At 39.6% G+C, this 13,157-nt stretch overlaps 1 protein-coding gene and 1 pseudogene across 8 annotated transcripts in view; both read left to right on the forward strand.

The window, feature by feature from the left end:
• The window catches only part of PPHLN1 (periphilin 1), a 259,607-nt gene that overhangs the window by 36,773 nt on the left and 209,677 nt on the right, over positions 1-13,157 (forward strand). The gene's annotated exons all lie outside the window — the stretch shown is intronic.
• Positions 1,375-5,449, forward strand: LOC309608854 (cytochrome c oxidase assembly factor 8 pseudogene; annotated as a pseudogene). The gene has a single exon. The product of its transcript is annotated as a cytochrome c oxidase assembly factor 8 pseudogene (transcript).

Raw genomic sequence — 13,157 nt, forward strand, 5'->3', positions numbered from 1 at the left:
GCAGTGTCTCCGAGGTGTGCCTGTGCTGATATCCAACACCCTGATCTTGACGTTCCTTGACTTCCTTCAACCAGCCCCTTCCCAAAGCCACAATCGGGACCATGTTGCCTCCTTGAGCTCCTCTATGTGTTGTTTTGTATAGAGATAACTCTTAGAATTTTAATGTATACCTACGTTTTTAAAAGGATAGTCCGTTTTTTAATTAGCAAATTAATCCATTTTTGATGTTCACAGTTATAAGTTTGGAGAAATTTTACCATTATATTTATTATGTACATGTTCTCTTGTTTCATTTTATCCCTGTTTTGCTTTTTTTTAATCAGATTTTATTGATTTCATTTTTATTTTAACTGTTTAGGAGTTACACACTCTATTTCTATTTTGGTAGTAACCAATAAGGTTTTGTTTTACAGTTTTATTGAGGTATATAATTTATATGCCATACAATAAACCCATTGTAAGTGGTTGATTTTTCAATAATTTTTTACAAATTTATACAGTTGTGTAGCCACCACTACAATTCAGTTTTGGAACTCTTATCATCCTCTAAAATGTCATTATGTCCTTTTGCAGTCAATCCCCTCTCTCGCTCAGCTTCAGGCACACATTGATTTTCTATCTCCATAGTTTTGCCCTTTCTAGAAATTTCATATAACTGCAGTCATACAATATGTAATCTTTGTGTCTGGCTTCTTTCACTTAGGATAATAATTTGAGGTTCATCCACATTGTTGCATGTGTCAGCTGCTAATTCTTGTTTATTGTTGAGTAGTATTCTTTGTACGGGTATACCATTTTTTTGTTTATTCATTTATCAGTTAGTTGATGAATGTTTGGACTGTTTCCAGTTTTTGGCTTTTATCAGTAATGTTGCTATGAATGTTCACGTACAAGTCTTTGTATAGACATATGTTTTCAGTTCTCTTGGGTAAATATCTAGGAGTGGAATTGCTAGACTATGTGAGATCTGTGTGTTTCCACTATTTGCCACTTGGCGTAAACCAAGAAGGGGGAGGACCTAAGCTCTCTGGCTACTTGTGCTCCAACTAATATTTCTGACAGTTTCATTGGGCTCTTTCTTGCTCCCCCTGTACAGTCCTTCTGAACCTTTAGCATCCCTAAAACCTCTCCCATATTTTTTAAAGTTAATTAATTAATTAATTTTATTTTTGGCTGTGTTGGGTCTTCATTGCTGCACGCAGGCTTCCTCTAGTTGTGGCGAGTGGGGGCTACTCTTCGCTGTGGTGCATGGGCTTCTCATTGCAGTGGCTTCTCTTGTTGCAGAGCACGGGCTCTAGCTGCGTGGGCTTCAGTAGTTGTGGCACGTGGGCTCAGTAGTGTGGCTCGCGGGCTCTAGAGCGCAGGCTCAGTAGTTGTGGTGCATGGGCTTAGTTGCTCTGCGGCATGTGGGATCTTCCCAGACCAGGGCTCGAACCCGTGACCCCTGCATGGCAGGCGGATTCTTAACCACTGCACCACCAGGGAAGTCCCACTCCCATATTTTTAACAGTCCTCTTTTTTCTTTGTTTTGGGCTTTGGTTCTTTCCTCAAACTGAGTCCAGCTACTTTTCGCCTTGAGGGATGCTTCATAATTTTTGGCCCACCAAGAGCATCTTTACTTGTTTTCAACACTGTCATGAATTTGTTTATAGTGTGACTGGTTGTGAAATTGGAAGTTCTGACCAAGACCATAAGATAGTAGATAATCAGATCCCAAAGTGAAGTGATAGACTCATATACAGATTTTCAAAGCAGGAGATTGAAAAGCAGTTAGAAAACTGACCCACAATGAAGGTATAAACAGGTTAAGAAAGTAGAGGAGGGAGAAAATGTGTGGAGAGATTTTTTGGGGAGAGCTACTGCCATAATGTTAATTGTACTCCTATCCTACAACCCTCCACTCCCTCCTCCCCTCAAGCCTAGCCAGAGTAGACTTCAAGGGACCACTGGAGAGCTTGATATGTGTTCCCTGGAGTTTGAGAAGCACGTTGGTCTGGCATCTGCCATTGGGCTGGGGAGTCAGGGCAGAGCCACAGAGAGATGTTTCTACTTTGAGAAGTAACTGCATTCCTTTCTGACACAAGCCAAAGTGCACAGCCATCAGGGATGAAGTGTAGAACTCTTGGGAGGAATATCAGCCAAGTGTCATTTTAAAAGCATTCCAGGGACTTCCCTGGTGGTGCAGTGGTTAAGAATCCACCTGCCAGTGCAGGGGACATGGGTATGATCCCTGGTCCAGGAAGACAACTAAGCCCGTGAGCCGCAACTACTGGGCCCACGTGCCACAACTACTGAAGCCCGCGTGCCTAGAGCCCATGCTCTGCAGCAAGAGAAGCCAGCACAATGAGAAGCCCGCACGCCACAGCGAAGACCCAACGCAGCCAAAAATAAATAAATAATTAAAAAAAAAATGTTCCAGTGCTTCTGCCATATGAAAAGGAGACACCCTCTCAAGAGGGGGTCTGTGCGAGTGGGCTGAGATTCTAGAGGAGAAGTAGCAGGGTCCACTGAGGAAAATGAATTCATCACAGCACATGCAATTGGATAAACACAGCAAAGGACCTACAGAACACCCATGAGAGAGTCTACTTTGAACACCGGCAAGGTCTAGAGAGAAGGAGGTCACTTATAACAGTATCTGTCAAATGAGAACTTTCTCTGTCCCCTTTCTTTTCCTCTCTCTTTGTGGCCCAACCCTCAAGGGACCATAAGTTATGAGTAGCACGCCGAGGGAGGAAACACAAAGAAGGAAAAGAAAGTCATGACATCTCCTCTTTCACGTGTCAGGAGGTCTGCCTGAAGCTGGCCCTAACTGTAAGAGAAGAGAGGATTTCATTCCAAATCAATTTTAGAATTATGATTCCTGCAAAGAATTGACTGTACTAATTTCCATATTCAGACTGTGTTTGGTGACTTAAAGTGAACATGAGAGTCTATTTCCAAAGAGAGACCAAGAGAGTCTTGGGGGCCTGCTGGAGATTTCAATGGGGCAACAGAACTACTTCCCCCACTTAATAAGTTTTACAGGGATAATAGTCAACCACAAAGTTCATCAATTATAACCTTACGTTGAGCTTGTTAAATGATATGGTTACAATTTTTATATCTGTTCTGTTGTTTAGAGGGACTTAGAATGGAGGGGAAAGATGAAGTATTTTCACAGTCCAAGTTTTTCACCTCCGAAATCTCGTATTCTTTTATTTTGGTTTCCAAACATAATTGTCTATTTGCCCAGTATTCTTATTGTTTCTTCATATTCACTTCTAGACACTAGTCAATTAAATCTTGTGTTTCCCAGCTTGGGCTCAGCTTCTTTTCCTTTGCAGCCAAGATGTTCTAGTGCATTATTTCAACTTGCCATCCCATTTCTACCACCTCATCTATTTTTTTTTTTTTTTTGGCCACACTGCACGACATGTGGGATCTTAGTTCCCCAACCAGGAATCGAACCCGTGCCCCCTGCAGTGGAAGCTCAGAGTCCTAACCACTGGACCACCAGGGAATTCCCATCTACCACCACATCTTTGCAGTGATTCTGCTATCTGCCTTTCCTGGTGCTATACACAGGCTGCTGAGCAATACTGCAGAAACCATTTAAACCCACACCCAGCACATTCTTACCCTCCCATCTCAGCTGGGCTCCTAGTACTTCTTTGCAAAATACTTATACATTTTTCTGGGCCAGTTTCCTTTTCCATCCATTTTAGTCGTTTTTATAATTCTTTGCCACTCATTTCAAGCTCTGTGCTCTGAATGAATTCGTATTTTATAGAAAACACTGAAGCAATGTTTGTGAACAAGTTCTCACTTTCTCAACTTCATCTAAAAATTTTATTTATAGTTCCGTCTCTTTCTCTAGTCCCTCCAGTGTCAGGTGGGGATTACCTTCCTACTGACTCAGTCCATTTTGTTTACTTGTGTTCTGGGTCAGTGCACATGAATAATCAGGGGGATCTTGTTAAAATGCTGATTCAGCAGGTCTGGAGTGGGACCAGAGATTGTGCCGTTCTAACAACCTTCCAGGCGACGCTGATGTTGCTGGTCTGCAGACCACACTCGGAGTAACAAGGCTGTTGTCTGATACCCTCTCATCTCCTTTTGCTCTACCAATTAATTATCTTTCCTCCCTGATTTATTTTCAAACTCTCCGTACTGGCTCTTCAGCATATAAAATGCTTGAATTTCTCTGATCTTAAAAAAAAAAAGTCTCTTTCCAAAATCTTTTCTTCTTAGGGCATCACTGTCTCACACCTTATCTTCTGTATTTGTTATCCATTGCTGCCTAACCTATCACCTTAAAACTTAGCCCTTGGGCTTCCCTGGTGGCGCAGCGGTTGAGAATCTGCCTGCCAATGCAGGGGACACGGGTTCGAGCCCTGGTCTGGGAAGATCCCACATGCCACGGAGCAACTAGGCCCGTGAGCCACAACTACTGAGCCTGCGCATCTGGAGCCTGTGCTCCGCAACAAGAGAGGCCGCGATAGTGAGGGGCCCGCGCACCGCGATGAAGAGTGGCCCCCGCTTGCCGCAACTAGAGAAAGCCCACGCACAGAAACGAAGACCCAACACAGCCATAAATAAATAATAATAAATAAATAAGCTCATTAAAAAAAAAACAAAAAACTTAGCACTTAAAAATAACTGTTTCTGGGGCTCAAGAACCCCGGTATGGCTTAGCTAGGTCCTCTGGCTCAGGGTCTCCCACAAGACTGTAATCAAGATATCTGCTGGGGTGACAGTCATCTCAAAGCTTGTCTAGGCTGTGCGTCGCGGGAGCCGCCGGCCGGCAGCCATGGCGGCCTTGCGACCCCCGAGGAGGGCCCTGCTTCCTCTCTGCCGCGCCTTGTCCGGCGGCGGCTGCCAGCTCGTCCCCGAGCGCGGCGGTGAGCGCAGGGATGCTGCCCCGAGCCGGGTCTCAAGATTCTGCCCTCCAAGAAAATCTTGCCATGATTGGATAGGACCCCCAGATAAACAGTCAAACCTTCGACCTGTTCACTTTTACATCCCTGAAAATGAATCACCATTGGAACAAAAGTTAAGAGAATTAAGGCAAGAAACACAGGAATGGAACCAACAGTTCTGGGCAAACAAGAATTTGACTTTCCTTAAGGAAGAAGAAAAATTTATTGACTCAAGACTAAAAGCCAAAGGCCTGGAACTGAGAGCTGGATCAGGTCAAAAAGCAACATTGAATGCAGAAGAAATGGCTGACTTTTACAAGGAATTTTTAAGTAAAAATTTTCAGAAGCACATGTATTACAACAGGGACTGGTACAAGCGTAATTTTGCCATCACCTTCTTCATGGGAAAAGTGGCCCTGGAGACGATTTGGAACAAGCTTAGACTGAAACGAAAGAAGACCAGCAATTAGGAACCCACCCTGACCCACCCGCCCAGCGTCTAAGTTTCCACGAGAAGCAGCTGCTTATAGGAGCTCGTTTTACGAGAGCTCTAAGACCTGTGTGTGCGGGGCAGCCTGGGAGGATGCAGGTCCTGGTGCGCTGTGGCCCACGTGGCTCCGTCCTGACTGTGGGTTCCAAGCTGGCTCTTGGTCATGGAAGTGATGTTAAATAAAACCCAAGCACTGTGTAAAAAAAAAAAAAAAAAAAAAGTTTGTCTAGAGGAGGATCCATTTCTAAGTTCATTCATCTGGTAATGACAGGGTTTAGTTCCTTGCAGGTTGTTGGACCAAGGGACTCATTTCCTTAGTAGGTATTGGCCAGAAGCCTCCAGCGTTCTTTGCCGTGTTGGCCTCTCTGCAGAACAGCCCACAGCATGGCAGATGGTTTTCATTGGAATGAGCAGAGTGTACAAGAAAGGGTGAGCAAGGCAGAATCTGGTCTCTTTGTAACCCAATCTGGGAAGTGACATTCTATCACTTTTGCTGTGTTCTAGTCACTAGAAGCAAGCTGCTAAGTCCAGCCCACACTCAAGGGGAGGGGGTTTCACAAAGGTATGGATACCAGGTGGCCATTTTAGAGACTGTCAGCCATACCCTCATAGCCAAGCCTCTTGAGAAAGTCTGCAATTGCTCTCCCCATTCTGTCAATTTTCATTCACTTTTCAAACCTTTAGATTTTGCTTCCCCCTTTCACTGCTTACTAAATATGCCCTAGTTGTCGAATCCAAAAATCGTTTCTCAACACTCACCTTACTTGACCTTCTACTTAGTTTTCATAGCACTATTCTCTCCTAATAATTCTCTTCCTATTCCTTGAACCAAATCCTTCTCAATCTCCTTCCTAACTTCTCCTCATCTATGCATATTTTAAGCATAGATGTTTCAAGTTCCTGGGCTTCATCTTCTTTTCACTCTATATACAGTATTCTCATGTTCACCTCCAGCTTCCCTCATCACATATACATGAGTGTACTAGTTAGGGTTCTCCAGAGAAACAGAACCAGTAGGAGCTGTATATGTGAGATTTATTATGGGAATTGGCTCACGTGATCCTAGGGGCTGAGATACACCACAGTGTGTCATCTGCAAGCTAGTAAACCAGGGAAGCCGTGGTATAATTCAGACTAAGTCCAAAAGTCTGAGAACCAGGAGAGACAATGTTGTAACTCCCAGCCTGAGATCAAAGACCTGAGAACCTGGGGGCCACTGGTGCAAGTGCCAGAGCCCAAAGGCCACAGAAACAGGAGTTCTGATGTCTGAGGGCAGGAGGAGGTGGGTATCCCAGCTCCAGAAGAGAGAGAGAATCTGCTCTCCCTCTGCCTTTTTGTTCCATTTGGACCCTTGATGGACTGAATGATGCCTACCCACATTGAACTTTACTCAGTCTACTGATTCAAATGCTAATCTCTTCCAGAAACATTTTCACAGACACACCCAGAAATAATGTTCCACCAGTAATCCTAGCAGACGTTAGTTAGCTTAGTCAGTTTGACACATAAAATTAGCCATCAGTGATAATGCCAAGAATGTTCTTTTGAACTCCACAACAGTATTTCTGACTTCTGGCTGTCCCATAAACATCTCAAACGTGAACTCATCCTTTCCCCCAAATACATTTTTCCTCTTGTTTCTCATATCCTGCTTAATGTCATCACGATCTACCCCACTGCCCACATTGGAAATCAGGACTCATCTTAGAATCTTCGCATCCTGTCACCTTCCACATCCACATCTAAGTCTTGTTGCTTTTACCTCTTTAACCTCTTCTGTATTTTAGCCATTCCTCTGCTTGGTCTAGTACCTTTGACTCCTTCTATAATTTCTTCTCCACACTGTAAACCCCACGAGGACAGGGAGTGTAACTTGTTCACCTCTATGGCCCTAGTACTAGCCCAGGTAGTATTGTTCTTGCTAAATATTCCTTGTCTGGTTGATTAAAACTAAAATTTAAATCTGACTGTGTTATTCTAACACTTAAAGGTCTTTAATGACTTCTAATTACTTATCTAAACTCCTTAGTATCATATAAAAGATATTCCCTTATTCAGATGTGTAATTTGTTTGTATATATAATAGATACACTCAGATGCCTAAATTTTTTAAGGTCTTCAATCTGCTTTTGCATTTTTTTCTGTCACTTCCCCCATTATTCAGCTGTCACTTCCCTCATATTCATTATTCTACTTCTTATGCTATCATTGTGCTTTCTATTACCTGCCTTGTCTTCCTTTCTAGTCTGTTGCTTTTATGCTGCCACAGGCAGGGAAAACAGAGACTGACTGAAAATCCAAAGGGTTGTTTTCTGGGTGAAGTTCATGAGCACTAGTGGACAAAAATTATAATTTCTCATTTGGTTTATTACAGCCTTCCCCCTTATTTCCTGCTTCTTGGTTATAATACAGAGATGAGAGGTTGTTGGCTGAATGTCTTTTAGACAAGTAAGGTAGAGTAATATATAGCAATTTAAAAAAACAAAAATTATATGTCAGCTTTGCATATATTTTCCATGTGGGGGAACCATCCTATTAGCAAATCGATAATCCAGTACTTAAATCTGAACAAATTATAAGTGGCTCTCTCATTCATTCCATTTTCTTGCACTTTACCCCCAGTCCTTTTCTACCATCCTACTCTTCTATCATAGCAATCTCAAGCATAGAATGGTAGGTGTAGGGCAATGTGTATAACCGTAAAAGAGAATTCTAAAGAAATCTTAATGTTTTCCATTTCCTATTTCATAATTTTTAGTGGAGAGATCATGTGAAATCAGCCTATCCTCTGGCAGATGTATACCTTATCCTGCCTGTCCCCATATAACTTAAGTGAGAATATTATTTAAATAAATATATCACTAATGCTTTTTAAAAGGGGTCCATCATAAGCTATTTGACCCTTGCCCAAAACAAAAGCAAAAACTAAATACACTGGACATCCCTATCTGCAGGTGAGCTGATTAGCACTGCCAAAATAGGGCAAATATTTAGTCATTAGGAAACACCTGAAATGACAACACTCTTAAGAGCTGTCCATTAAACCAGGTACATGTGAAGATATAGACACATGAGAAAAGCAAATAAATATGGGTAATCCTTTAGAAGTTCTCAATCAGAATTAACTGTGAGAGCCTGGTGTGGAGGAATGCAAGAGAAGAAGCTTCCATTTGAGCTAAGGTTTGTTTATCCTACTTAACTGAAGTCAGAGCCAATAACCCCAATGATCCCAAGAATGGTGATAAGTGTTTTTCCACATTTAGAAAGAGCCAATTGGCAGAACCTTTGCAAAAGGGCCAATACCTTCTCTTAGTAACATGACACAGATAGGGCTCTTCTGATTTAATCCTGGTGGGTCAGGTGCCTTGAGTTGTGTCTTGTTAGCAGAGAGAGATTCACACTCATTCTCATGCTTTCTGGCTCAGGCTGCTACAGCACATCTTTGATGGTTTCCACAAAGACATTTTTGTCTGTGTGTGCTCTCTTTGATTTGATTCTTTTAGCCCAAGCAGATCTAAATCTTAAGTATCTTTTAGATCTCTGCTCTTTCTATCTCTACTAGTTTTTATTGTTTCGTTTGGGCAACTTGGTTTGTGTCCTTTGCCATTTACTGATTCTGCTTTTGCTTTATTTCACTAGGTCTCATTGGGCACCGGCTTGTGCCCTTCTCTGTATCTGGTTTCACCTCTGGCTACTTTTGCTTTAGTTTTTCCTTAATGGTCTGTAGAGACTTTGATCCGTCTTGCAACACAAGATACGGAGAGCTACATTAGAACAGTGTAAACTGTTTTATCAGCCCCTATGACCTCCCATCTTCTAAAATGATTTTATTTGTAGGCTTTTTAGTTGAAGCTTGTTTACAATCTTGGATTATGACCTATAAGTAAGCATCTTGTAATGAGGATGGATAGAAAGTAACATTTCTTCTCTCAATTCCCATCCTTTTGTTTATAACATGAATTGAAGGCTGAGTATCCATAGGAGAAAGTTTTTCACTTGCATTTAGAAATAACTTGGAGCTATTATTCCCCCAAATGAATGCAGATTAGTAGCCCACTTAATTAATAGATAGAAATCTAGCAAAGAAAGATCTCATTGTTTTTCCTTCGAGTAATTAATGACACCATATGTGAATCTAAGTGATTTCTATAATTTTTAGATTGAGTCTCAGCTATGAGCTAAAACTGTTCATTTTAGCACTAAGGAGGCTTGCATCCCTACAAGTTGCCACTTCATATATTTTAACACCTTACTGCCAACATTCAGAATAAAGTGTTTTTCAACTCTTAAGGGACGATTTTATTTCCAAGGTAATACGTTTCTTGTGAGGATAAAATCAAAAGAGAAAGAGCTGATTCCATTTTAAAGGTGTAGTACTAATTCTTAGCTCTTATTGGTATCCCAGTCTTGGTACGGCATTTGATAAATAGCCATACACCGAGCCCCTAGATGTGGCCAATGCAGTGTTCCTTAAACCAAACCAGGCCAAACCAAACTCCTCCTTATAGACTGAGTCAGAGGACAAAAGACTAGAGCAATGAGTACCACCTTTGCCTGTGAGCACCACCTATCTTCCAGGATCGTAATGCTGGTTGGCAGTAACGTATGTAATGTACATGGTGCAGAGATCCTCAAATTGAAGCTCTTTTCTTCATTTTGCTATTATGATTATTTAAGAAGATCCTCTATGCTAGATACAGAAACACACAAAACTGAATGAAAATGCAAAAATTACTTAGTGCTTAATGTAACTGTTGCACCTCCCAGAGCTATACTTAGGGCTTAAAATCTTAAGCGTGGTTTTATTTTCAGTCTTCTCTGTAATTGGTGGCTACAGGTGGTCAAATGCAGTTTTGGAGTATAGAGTTAAGAAACTTAAAATGAGTACAGAATCTGACAACTATGTTCCATCTAGATTTAAGTCACATTTAGAGTTTGGCTGGGATGTTAGCCAAAAGAGATTTGCTATAGTTTCATGAGATAAAATTATGGCATGAATCATCATCTCTCTAGCTTATTCAAGTAAAGATATTTTTTCAGAGGTTATCTTAAAGACGCAGTTCATAATTTGATGTATATGGGTTTCTACAATTTGATTCTTTAATTTCAAATGTTATGGTGGAGAAGGCATACATTATCTAAAGCTATATGTTCAGATTTATCAGATGAGAACTAAATGAAGGTATGCAAGAACATTTTTTAAAAAGGAGTTAGAGGTTCTATTTAAAAAGAATCTTGACATTTTCCAGGCTAAACTATTATTATAGAACATAGAACTTTTATAAAAATACAGATATCTTTCTGAGCAAAGATTTTAAAGACCAATGTCATACATTTTGACAGTATAAGACAAATGCAGAATGTTGGAAAAGCTCATACTGAGATCATCACCTAATACTGCAGCCATAAAACATTCAAGTCCAACCTGAATTCCTGACATTTGCTATGGAGATGAAAATGTGGGTTTCAAAAGACTAGTCCAGTAAGATGTATTTTCTCATTTACGCTGGAATTTTTGATTGCTTAAGTTTTCACAGGTCAATTTAATCTTTATCCTTTAACTTTATCATAACCTTTAGGTATTAGCATCTGGCATTCTACTGAAGTTAATTGCAGTGTCCTTAACAGTCATTTTTTAAAAAGGTATTAGAAAATTATATAACTTATATAATTTAAGTAATTATGTAATTTAAGCAAGATGTGTTATTTAGATTGACTCTGCATAAACTTAAGCGTCACCTAGTATTACAGCCATAAAACATGTAGATTACTTAACTTCTCAGTGACTTGGTTTCTTCATCTGTAAAATGGGCATTACCCCTTCCATTCTTAGGAGGATTAAATTAGAAAATACATTTTAAGTGCTTAGAATAGTTCTTGGCACGTTGTAAGCATTCAACATAGGATATATATTATCAGTAGCAGTAGCTGCATATGGGAAATGATGGCTTAATATGTAGTAATATGAAAATAAATAAAGGGCATATTGTTTTAGAATTTACCTGCCTAAAACTTGGAGAAAATATTTTATATTTCCTAATCAATAAAAAATAAAATTTCTTAAAAGTAACCTATGCGCAATTAATATTTAGTGAGCATTCAGTAATACATTATATAATTACTACCCCTAAAGCAAAGGAAACAAAATAAACTTAAAATGTTATACATAACACATAAAGTAGTACTTATTATCACCATACATTTTATTGTTTATAAAAGTTTTCCCTGAATTAAATGTTCCCTAGAAAATCTTCCATTGTAGATTATTAGTATGTTAAAATCCCTTTATAACACAGCTTGTTTAGTACCTAGATTTGTGTGCTGTGTCAAATCATTTCCACTGAAAGTTATACCTTGTCCTAAAACAAAATCTCATTAATTTATTATTTTATTTAAGCGATGGGTCAAATAATGTTTCCCTGAAAAACAAATATTATAATGTTAGGCTAAAAAAGATAATTAATTTTCCTCACCAACACCAAGATTTCTGTATATTTGTGTCTAGTAAGGCAAGTAATTTCCACCATACTATGGCAGTATAATTGGTTTAATTGTTTTCCCAAATTTGTACAAGTTCTGAATCATTGATCTTTAAACTTAAGAGAATAACTTCATAAAATTTGGCCTTAAAAAATAAAACCACTCTTTTCAATATTCTGCACATTTTATGTACATTGTTTTCTCTCCTGAATTCCAATTGTATTATTTTACCTCCATTTTCCATCACCTCTTTATAGTCTTTATAGTCTAAAATGGATACTTTCATGTCCAGAGAAAGAAGAATAAGAGTGGCAGTAAAAGGAATAGAAAAATGGAGTTTCGAAAACTCTGAAAATTAATTAGAAAAAGGTGGGAGAAGGATGGCATGAAAAAGAAAAGTGAAAGAGAAGCACTGAGGCTAATCTAGTGCTGATCCTAGTCTGTTCCCGTGTCCAACTGTAAGCTTAGGAATTCTATTTTGGGGCTACAGTTATTGGACGATTTAAACAGGTTGGATATCCAAGACAACTTGTTTGCGTGGATATTAGCAGACAAGTTGATGCTTGTTGTCTGCTGGGAGCTCAGCTAGAACTTCTGACGAGTGGCAACACATTCTCCATGTGGCTTGTTTAACATGATGGCTGGGCTCCCAAAGGGAGCATCTTGAGTACTAAGTGTCCCCAGAACAAGCATTTCAGGTCAAAGTTGCAGAACTTCTTATGATTTAACCTTGGAAGTCCCAGAACCTCACTCCCAATGCATTCTATTGGCCAAGCAAATCACTAAAGTCAGCTCAGATTCAGAGAGAGGAGCTGGACTTAATGTCTCAGTAGGAAGTGTAACAAAGAATTTGTGGCTATCCTTAAACAACTGCAAATTTGAAAAAAAATTCTAGCAATAAAAATCATTATGAACAAAATTAGACTGCAACATGTTGATTTCACAGAATTTTTGACAAAGTTTAAGAAGTAATTAGTGATCTGGATGATAGAACTGGAAGAGAATATTCAGAATAAAAATCCCAAAGGTAATAATCATATATATATATATATATATATATATATATATATATATATATATATATTTTTTTTTTTTTTTTTTTTTTTTTTTGGCCGTGCTGTGTGGCATGTGGGATTGTAGTTCCCTGACCAGGAATTGAACCCATGCCTCCTGCAGTGGAAGCATGGAGTCTTAACCATTGGACTGCCAGGGAAGTCCCAATAAAATATATTTTTTAAAAGACAATGGAAGCCAGAAGATAATGGAACACACTTTTTAATGAGTTT

Source organism: Balaenoptera borealis (genome assembly GCF_965194805.1).
Source record: "Balaenoptera borealis genome assembly, chromosome: 13".
Taxonomy (NCBI): Eukaryota; Metazoa; Chordata; class Mammalia; order Artiodactyla; family Balaenopteridae; genus Balaenoptera; species Balaenoptera borealis.